The following is a 9,120-nucleotide window of genomic DNA, read 5'->3' as shown; positions in this document are numbered from 1 at the left end:
CAGAATTGAGACAAAAACTTACCTTCTCCTGAAGCCATGAATTTTTAGCTTGGTTACATTGACACAGGGGGTTTCAATCAAGAAACTTAAAATTGGTGATTATGACGTAAAGTGTTCAAACTGTGAAATCCTTTTCCTTTTCTACAATATGGTAATAGTGGTCTGATAATTAAAAATGTAGCAGGAAACTATCTCTTTCTGTCATAATTTACTTAAGTTCTGAAATACGTTCATGATTTATGGGAAAATATAATATTTTATACAGCACAGAGGACATCACATTTCATGTTAATCTGCATGTTTTTAAAAATAAAAACTCATTTCCACAAATATCTACTTATTAAAAGCTTTAAGTAAAGATACTAGCAGTCATTTTTCATATTTTCTAGAATTTAATAATCGCCTGTATCAAAAAATCAATCAATCCACCTATTTCAGGCAAGCTCATCATTCCCAGGAATTTTTTTATTACAAATTTTGATTTAGATATCTATGATAATAAAATGACCTTAGATAGAAAGTTCAAATAGAACAAACTGAACAAATGGCAAGCAAAAGTACAACCATTCTACAGTAGCTAATCCCAAAAAACATGTGTCTTAAGGACTTTTGTAACATTTTCAGAGAGCTTCATTTTGAAATGCTTTATCATATTAAATAAGTGTGGTAGTTGCTATTGGAGGTATTTCTTGGAGACATTTTCCTACAGATTTCTATGATGCCATATAGTATATCTAAGTTGATCTTAGGCCCATAACTCACTGTTTGAACTAATGTAATTTATAATAAGCTGGTGGAGATAAAAAACATAATCAAATTCAATCAATTTTAAATAGTATGAGATGTTTTGAAAAGAAATTATTGCAAGTGATATGAACCAGAAGTCAGAAACTAATACATTGCAGCATTAAATTATTCATGGAAGTATATTTAAGAAACATAATAAGGTACACATCTTACTGAATTTCCAGAATTGTTATAGATAATGATTGCAATCTGTGTAAAGGATAAGGGGGAAACAAGAATGAAGTTTTTAAAGAAGAGGAAATGACAGGGATACAATAATGGAAAATTAAATGAGGACAGAATAATGGAGTAGATAAAGTAGAAAAGGGACAGAGAAGAAGGTGGATAGATAGAATTCTGAACTACAAATTTTGGAAGATCCTAAGAAAACACAATTTTCACATCACTATTGAGAAAGGAAACTTTGACCACTACACCCATTTATCTTTAATGAAATTACTGACTAAAGCTCTATAAGGGGGGTCAAAGTAGGGTAGAGATGTGGCAGCAGGAGTGGAAATCCTTATAACATGCTACAGAGTTGAGGAAGTACAGGAAGCTGAAGATCGAAGTAACACTCACTTGGTCTTCTGATGTTCATGTTATTGGAGTTAGATGCCTACATGCTGAGAAAAGCCAGATTGTTAAGTTTCAAATATAAATCTGAGATGGATAGGTGAAACATTGTTTGAAAAAGGCTAATGAAAGAAAATTGCAAAAAACAACATTTAATTAATGGATCAGAATTTCAGAATAAATATTTTGAACAGGGAAACCCTGTTTTAAGTTCAAAAACATATGGAAAAGAATGAAAAAATGGCATTAATGGAAATGGAGCAAGAGAAGAGGGAAGGAAGACTAGAGTCCTAGAAATGGATGACTGTTCATTGTAAAACAGCACATAATGGAGAGAAGCAAGTGAAAATACATAGCAATTGTTTTTTTGAAATACTTAAGCTATTAACATAAGTTATTTTAGGGAATTTAAATAGATATGAAACTATGTTATTTGTAAGAGCTTGAGAAAAAGATTTTAACGTATCTTTTAAAAGCATTAAAAATCGGCTCATAATAATGCCATTTTTTCATTTCTGAGTTGAAACAGTCAGGTAATATAGGGAATCTGGACAGGAAATATGGAAATATGGAGTCACAGGGAAATTGATTTGAACATTTTATATGTAACACTTGATACTATGTAGGAAATCAATGGAGTGATGTTTCAGCTCTGTATCACTATGATTTAAACACCCATATAAACATTCTCTTGCTTCCGGAAGTCCTTGATGGGCTGTGATGAAATTGTATAAGTAATTGATCAGTTGGCACGAGGGACTGGGGTCAGTATAGTGGGAAACAGTGAAGCTCAAGAGGCTCAGGAGTGCTGATGAAGGAAATATTTCACATCTCATGGGATAGCTGCACACATAAATCTGGCTTTGAATGTTTGTCTTTTCTCTTACATTACCATGGATTAAAAATATTTTCTTGAACTTTAACTGGACCAGTCTTTGTACTCTTAAACTGTATATATTAATTCCTACTTTTCAAAGTTATGTTGAGAACTAAAGTATGTAATATGTGAATTATAGTGAATAAATTACAGAGGGAATTATAAATAAATAATGTGGTTCATATTATTCATTTGGTTGTTTATGCCATCTTGGCTAAGACAGGAACAAAAACAAGCCACAGGGTTTAATAAATATTCAGGGGCAGGGAGGGTTGTAAAATCCAGTATCAAAATAAAGAGTGCATGTTACAAGATGCAAGGCAGAGACATATGTAGCAAGTAAGAATGTGGTCATCAGAGACAGCAATTCTTATGGGAATTTTAAAATGAAATCAGTATCAAAAGATGTATGTGGAAGAAGAGGAAAAAACAATTTTCCCCTTTGTGGGTAATTAATAAATTACAACCACATGTAAAATTTGGAGGGGCTCTCATGCAAAAGCCCTTCTTATATTTTTCCAGATTGTGATTGGTCATCAATTAATTCCATCAATTAATTCTGTAAGTGTTAGCACTTACAGAATACTTCCAATGAGTGGGTATATATAGGCCTTACCTATAACAACTCAAATCTTCCACTTTACCAATTGTTCTTCTAGTACATTCTATGTAGTGAAAATTAGTCAAACATGATTATGTGCTCTTAAAAAATATTTTTGTACTTTTTTTTACAGCATATAACTCAAAATTCCCCATATTAATCATTTTTAAGTGTGTAAGTCACCTATATTAGACACACTCAAAATACTCTACCATCATCAAAATCCCATTTCCATCATTTAAAAGAGAAATTCTGCTCTCATTAAGCAATAAATCTTAATCCCACTCTACCCCCTGCCCCAGTAATCTATTATCTGTCTCTATGAAATTTATTTAGCTTCTACCCTGGAAGTAAGATACAGAAGCAACAAGACTAAAGGAGCTTAAAGCAACATTGTTTTTTCCTACTAACCAGAATGAGCTTCAGATAATAAAATTGAATAATATCAGTTGATAAATATATTTAGGTTAATTTTTTCCCTCACTCTGCTTCTCCATTTTCTCTTGCTGTCCAAAGCATATTCCTCAAAGATGCCCAACTCTACCACTGTGACTGAGTTCCTACTTACAAGATTTTCTGAAGTTTGGGAGGACAGAGTCTTGCACACCATGCTATTCCTTCTGATGTACTTGACAACCCTGATGGGCAACTTTCTCATTGTCACAGTAACCACCATGGACAAGAAACTTCACATCCCCATGTTCTTTTTCCTTAGAAATCTTTCTGCTTTGGACATGTGCTACATTTCTGTTACAGTACCCAAAGCATGTGTCATCTTCCTGCTTGAGAACAAGGCAATCTCCATGGCAGGATGTGCAGCTCAGATCTTCCTTGTGTTTTGGTTTGCTTATATAGAGCTGCTATTGCTCACCATCATGGCCTGGGACCGCTATGTGGCCATCTGCCAACCCCTCCACTACTCTGTGATCATGAACCCTTGGCTCTGTGTCCAGATGACACTGGCCACCCTACTCAGTGGTGTGGTCTTTGCAGGATTCCACACTGGAAACACATTCTGGCTGCCCTTCTGTCAGTCCAATGTGGTTCATCAGTTCTTCTGTGACATCCCCTCTCTACTGAAGCTTTCCTGCTCTGACACCTTAAGTAACAAAATTTCTATTTTTATCTCTGTGGGGGTTATTGATTGTGTCTGCTTTGCTTTCATCACCATGTCTTATATTTGCATATTTTCTACTGTGTTTAAGTTTCCAACCAAAGGAGAGAGAGGAAAGGCCTTTTCCACCTGTGTGCCTCACATGCTTGTCGTGACTCTCTTTCTCAGCACAGCTGTTGCTGTGTATATGAAGCCATCCTCCAACTCACCCACACTTCAGGACATGATCATCTCTGTGTTCTATTCTATAGTTCCTCCTTTCTTGAATCCTGTTATCTATAGTCTTAGAAACAAGCAGATAAAAGAGGCTGTAAGGAAAATGATGAACAAAAAGCTGTATTTGGGAAAGTATTAGGATAATTATTTCAAGTTAGTCCCATGTTAATGAAGTTATTTGCAAAATGCTTCAAAATTAACTTTGCTGCCTATTTCCAATTGTTAGGCCTTAACACAAGTTTTATGGGATAGTCATCGCATTATGAAACTGCATGGAAATTAAACAAACATACTTTTTTATCTTTCCCCTCCCAAATTTTCACATACACTGATGCCTGAAACATCACTGCTTAAGGCAATTTTCTAAAACTTATATGCTAAATAGGTTTCTTCCCAATTATCTCTTTAGATGATAGATCCAATTATCAATTTAGATAGACTGCTAGAATAAAAATGCTATATATTAATGTTCCCTCCAAATGTAAGTATAAGACACATAATCACATATTTATTCATAAATTTAAACTATCATTATATTGTAAATAATATATTTCATCTTAGAAAGCAGAAGCATGTGATTAACTGATGAAATAGAATGGTTTCAAACTATATTGTGTGCAATTATTTATTGCAGAGCATTTACAGTAAAATGATAATGTACCCCACATATATGAGTATGCATTTATATATTATATAATTTGTAATTGTATTAAGGCATTGTGTAGCTTGTAATGTGTAAACATTAACATGATTTAAAATAATTGCAGTGGACTCAATTTAAAACTGGTTCTTATATAGTTTCCATTAAAAAAAATTTATGCTCTAAATAATTTAACCCCTGGTTTTGCACAATCTAATTTGGAGACCAATTCCCTAAGGCCAGTATGCATATTTGCCTTTTAACTTTGTATTTTAAAATATCATTTTGAAATAATCAATAACAAGGTGGCATGACAATTTTATACACATAAAGACATAAAATGACAATATATGAAGCAAAATTAAGAGGCCAAAATGGAGTAATGGAAAAAGGGTAGTGTATTAAAACAGTTTAATAGATGGTACACAAAAACTGACAAAACAATAAGATAAAAATAAGGATACCTTCCATATTTGAACAACACAATTTACCAAGTTGACCTACTTGATATTTGTAGAACAGTATACCACAAAATTTCAAGACATGTATTTTTTTCAAATGTACATTGAACATTTACAAAATGGCCATGGGCTATAAATCCACAATATTCAAAAGACCAAACCCATACAAAATACATTCTTTGACCTCAGAAATAGCAAGAGGGAGGGGTCAAAATCTCTTAATATAATTGTTCACATGTCTATTTCCCTTTCAGGTCTATCAGTTTGCTTCATATATTTAGAGACTATATTATTTGCTGCAGATGTGTTTCATATTTTCATGTTATCTTGTTTGAATGGCCATTAATCACTGTGGAATTACCTTCTTTATCTCTGAAAAGACTCTATGCTTCAAATTCTACTTAAATTAGTGCTAATGTGTACATTTTTAATTTATCTTTTATATATTTAAGATATTTTTTTCATGTTTAAAGTGCATTTTGAAGGCAAGATAAATTTGGATTTGGCATTGAATATTATGAGAAAATCTCTTCCTTTTAATTATGGTGGTTAACTAATTGTAATTATAGGTATGTTTAGGTTTAATTGTATGACATTGCAACTTGTTTGGATCTATTTGTTCTTTGTTCCATGTTTCTTCTGCCAGACCTTCAATTTTTAATCAATTTTATTGATACAAATTAGTAAAGTATACAACTCATCCAAGGTGTACAATCAATGGTTCTTGGCATAATCACATAGCTGTGTGTTAATCACTTCAGTCTTTATTAGAGCATTTTCATTATTTCAATAATAATAATTAAACAAGAAAGCTCCTCACCTCTCAATCTCTCTCTGTTAAGGAAACAATCATATAATTATCCATCTATTTATCATTTCTGGTGCCTTTCAGTCTTTTGTGTAGATAAACATTTTCAGCACACATCATCATTTCTCTATAAAGGACTCCTTCAACATTTCTTGAAGTGTGGACATGGTGATGAATTCTTTCAGGTGAGTGTAGGAAGAGCAGGGACAGAAGGCCTGGCAGCTGTGGAAGCTACTCTGAAGCTTCACTGCACAAGGGCTTGTCCTCTTTCCTGCCTCCTCTCCTGACCCCTTCCCCTTCACAGAACTACTCAGGCTGGCCATACTTCTGGTGGAGAGTAAGGTTTCCTCCTATTTCATGGTCAATCAGAACAATGTTCTACATGCATTTGGTCCTCATTGACAGGGCCTCTGGCCAAATTTTGACTAGCAGCCCACTGGGATAAGAAGTTAACCAATTCCCATGTGTTTGAATGTAATTTAGAGAACAGTGTGGAGAGTATCTTCTGTCCCAAGGTGAAGATGACACTTTGAACATCAGGACATCTCTTACTGAAAGTAAAATATTTCTTTGCAGACTCTAATGAGGCATTCAGTAAGACAAAGATGGCTTTTTGACCAGGTATAGTCCCCCTGCCTGAGGAAAATCAGGAAGCAGCTTACAATGCCATTACCGTACATGAAAAGTTTCATGACTTTGATCAACTACTGCCTGACTTAGATGACACTGATGTGGCCAACTGTTCAGCCTAAACCAGAATGGAAGAGATAACCATGAGAGGAGATGGGAACATCAGTATGCTTCAAGAAAATAATTTTAGCAGCTTTGGAATGGATGGCTGTGAAATAAGGAGAGAAGGCAGAACTTTTGAGGATGATGAAAATTAAAAGGGGGACATTTTCTAACCTCTCACTTGGCCCTGAGCCCAACAAGAAATCAGAATGAGAAAATTAACCTTTTAGAATATGAAGACAAAATAAAGATGACGATTTAGGAGAAGGAAATGATGATATATTAGATTACACATTTATTAGTAATGATGATTGCAGAATCTTTGATGATCTTCTTGCCCTCTCTGAGACAGCAGGGATGTTGCTAGAACAACCTGCACATGGTGATATGGATGGGGATGATAATGTATCAATGGGTGGGCCTGATGGTCCTGATTCAGTGGATCATGTTGAACTGATACCAACTATGACTGATCAAACATTTGTTCAGAATGAAGCATTTGCTCTTGAACCTACTGATATCACTGTCAAAGAAACAAAAGCCAAGAGGAAGAAGGAGCTAATTAATAATTAATAGTGTAAAAGAACTGGATAGTAAGACAATTAATGCTCAGCTAAGTGATTATTCTGATTATTATAACTAAGTTGTTACTACTTTAGATCTGACACCACCCACCAAGAAATCGGTGATGTGGAAAGAGACTGGGGAAGTAGAAAACTTTTCTCTTTCCCTGCTCAGCATTTGTGGAATAATAAACTACTGAAGGTCTTTACATGCTGTTATATACTGCTTGTACCAGAAGACCTTCAAAAAAGAGGAAAGAAGGAGAAGCTGGTAATTTGAATGAGTTACTTAATGAATTTGAAAATCCAGAAGTTTCCAGGGAGGAGGAGCAACAGCAACATCAGCAATGTGATGTTACTGATGAGCCCATTTTGGAAGAAACAAGCCACCTCCAGTGATGGAAACCAGCAGAACAAATTTAGATGAGACTACCATGCCCCCACCACTACCTAAGGGAGTTAAGCAAAAGGCTAGACAAGTTGACCTAGATCCTATGATGCCTCCTCAGGTGGTTGAGCAGATCAGAATACCCCATGTTGAGCTCCCTCCCAAAGGGCCCCCAAAAGTCTGTCTGCTAATTCCAGGGCTAGAACTTCTGCCAAAAAAGGAGAAGGAAATAGAAAAACAGAAAGGAGGTAATAAAGATCATTCTGGAGATGATCACAATCAAGAAGAAAGAAGATGGAACAAAATAACTTAGCATAAGCTTCTTGTTGTTAATTGAGCTCTTGCTAAAACTGGAGCTGAATCTATCAGTTTGCTTGAGCTTTGTTAAAACATAAATGGAAAACAAGCTGCAGCGAAGTTCTACAGGTTCATGGTTCTTAAAAAGCAACAAATTATTGATCTGACATAGGAAGAGCCATAGAGTGACACCATCACCACACCTGGACCAAGATTGCATATTTTTTGAGCAGCAAGAAATATTATAGCTAGTGTTAATTTCACTACAAATTTCCCCCAAATGCAGGACATATACAAAAAATACATTCCAGAAAATTTAGATTTTTGTCTATACAATGTCTCTGCCTGTTTCTTTCATGTTTTTAATTCCAGAATTTTTAATTTTTCAATTTTATCTTTAGGGGAACTTCTTATTTGTGTTGTGTTTGTGTTCTGATGGAGAAAATAAGCACCTCAAGGACCTAGAAGATTATTTTAACTCTTCAGAACAGATATGTGCAATATTGGAGCATATAATAATGTTAAGTAACAGTTGAAAGTCATGATTTTTATCTTAGCTATCCATTATTACTTTGACAAGTTAATCCTGTCTCCAAAAAAGACTGAGAATTTCATTAAAATTTATAATGTGCATGTTTGCTTCATAAATTTAAATTCATATTTACTGCATAATTATTGTTTATGTATATTCACATAAATTAATGTAAAAAATTAAATAGTAATAATAAAGTGGGATTGGGGAAAAATACACTAAATGTAAGGTACTTTGGTTAGCAGTAATATTTTGAGGATGTGTTTTAATCATTAGTTTAAAATGTTTAATAACAATGCAAGATATTCGTGGAAGGACACATGGATGGAAAATTATACACCTGGGATGACTTACACTTTAAGCACACAATGCTGTGAAAACTAATAGATTCTCTGATATGTATTACAAGATTTAGTACTGATCTCTTTTTCCAGTGCTGCACACTCCTGTTCTAGGAATTTTAAAAGCATTGCAACAAAAATTCTCTCTTGCTTCCTATAGCTTAATTAAATAGACACACACATCCAAA

General features: G+C 34.2%; 1 pseudogene; it reads left to right on the top strand.

Annotated features, from left to right (window-relative positions):
• The first annotated feature begins 6,452 nt into the window (after positions 1-6,452).
• LOC131275192 (double-strand-break repair protein rad21 homolog pseudogene) lies at positions 6,453-8,075 on the top strand (annotated as a pseudogene).
• The last annotated feature ends 1,045 nt before the right edge of the window (positions 8,076-9,120 follow it).

This window comes from Dasypus novemcinctus, chromosome 22 (genome assembly GCF_030445035.2).
Source record: "Dasypus novemcinctus isolate mDasNov1 chromosome 22, mDasNov1.1.hap2, whole genome shotgun sequence".
Classification (NCBI taxonomy): domain Eukaryota; kingdom Metazoa; phylum Chordata; class Mammalia; order Cingulata; family Dasypodidae; genus Dasypus; species Dasypus novemcinctus.
The sequence above is the reverse complement of the archived record's forward strand: the minus strand, read 5'-3'. Positions and strand labels throughout refer to the sequence as shown.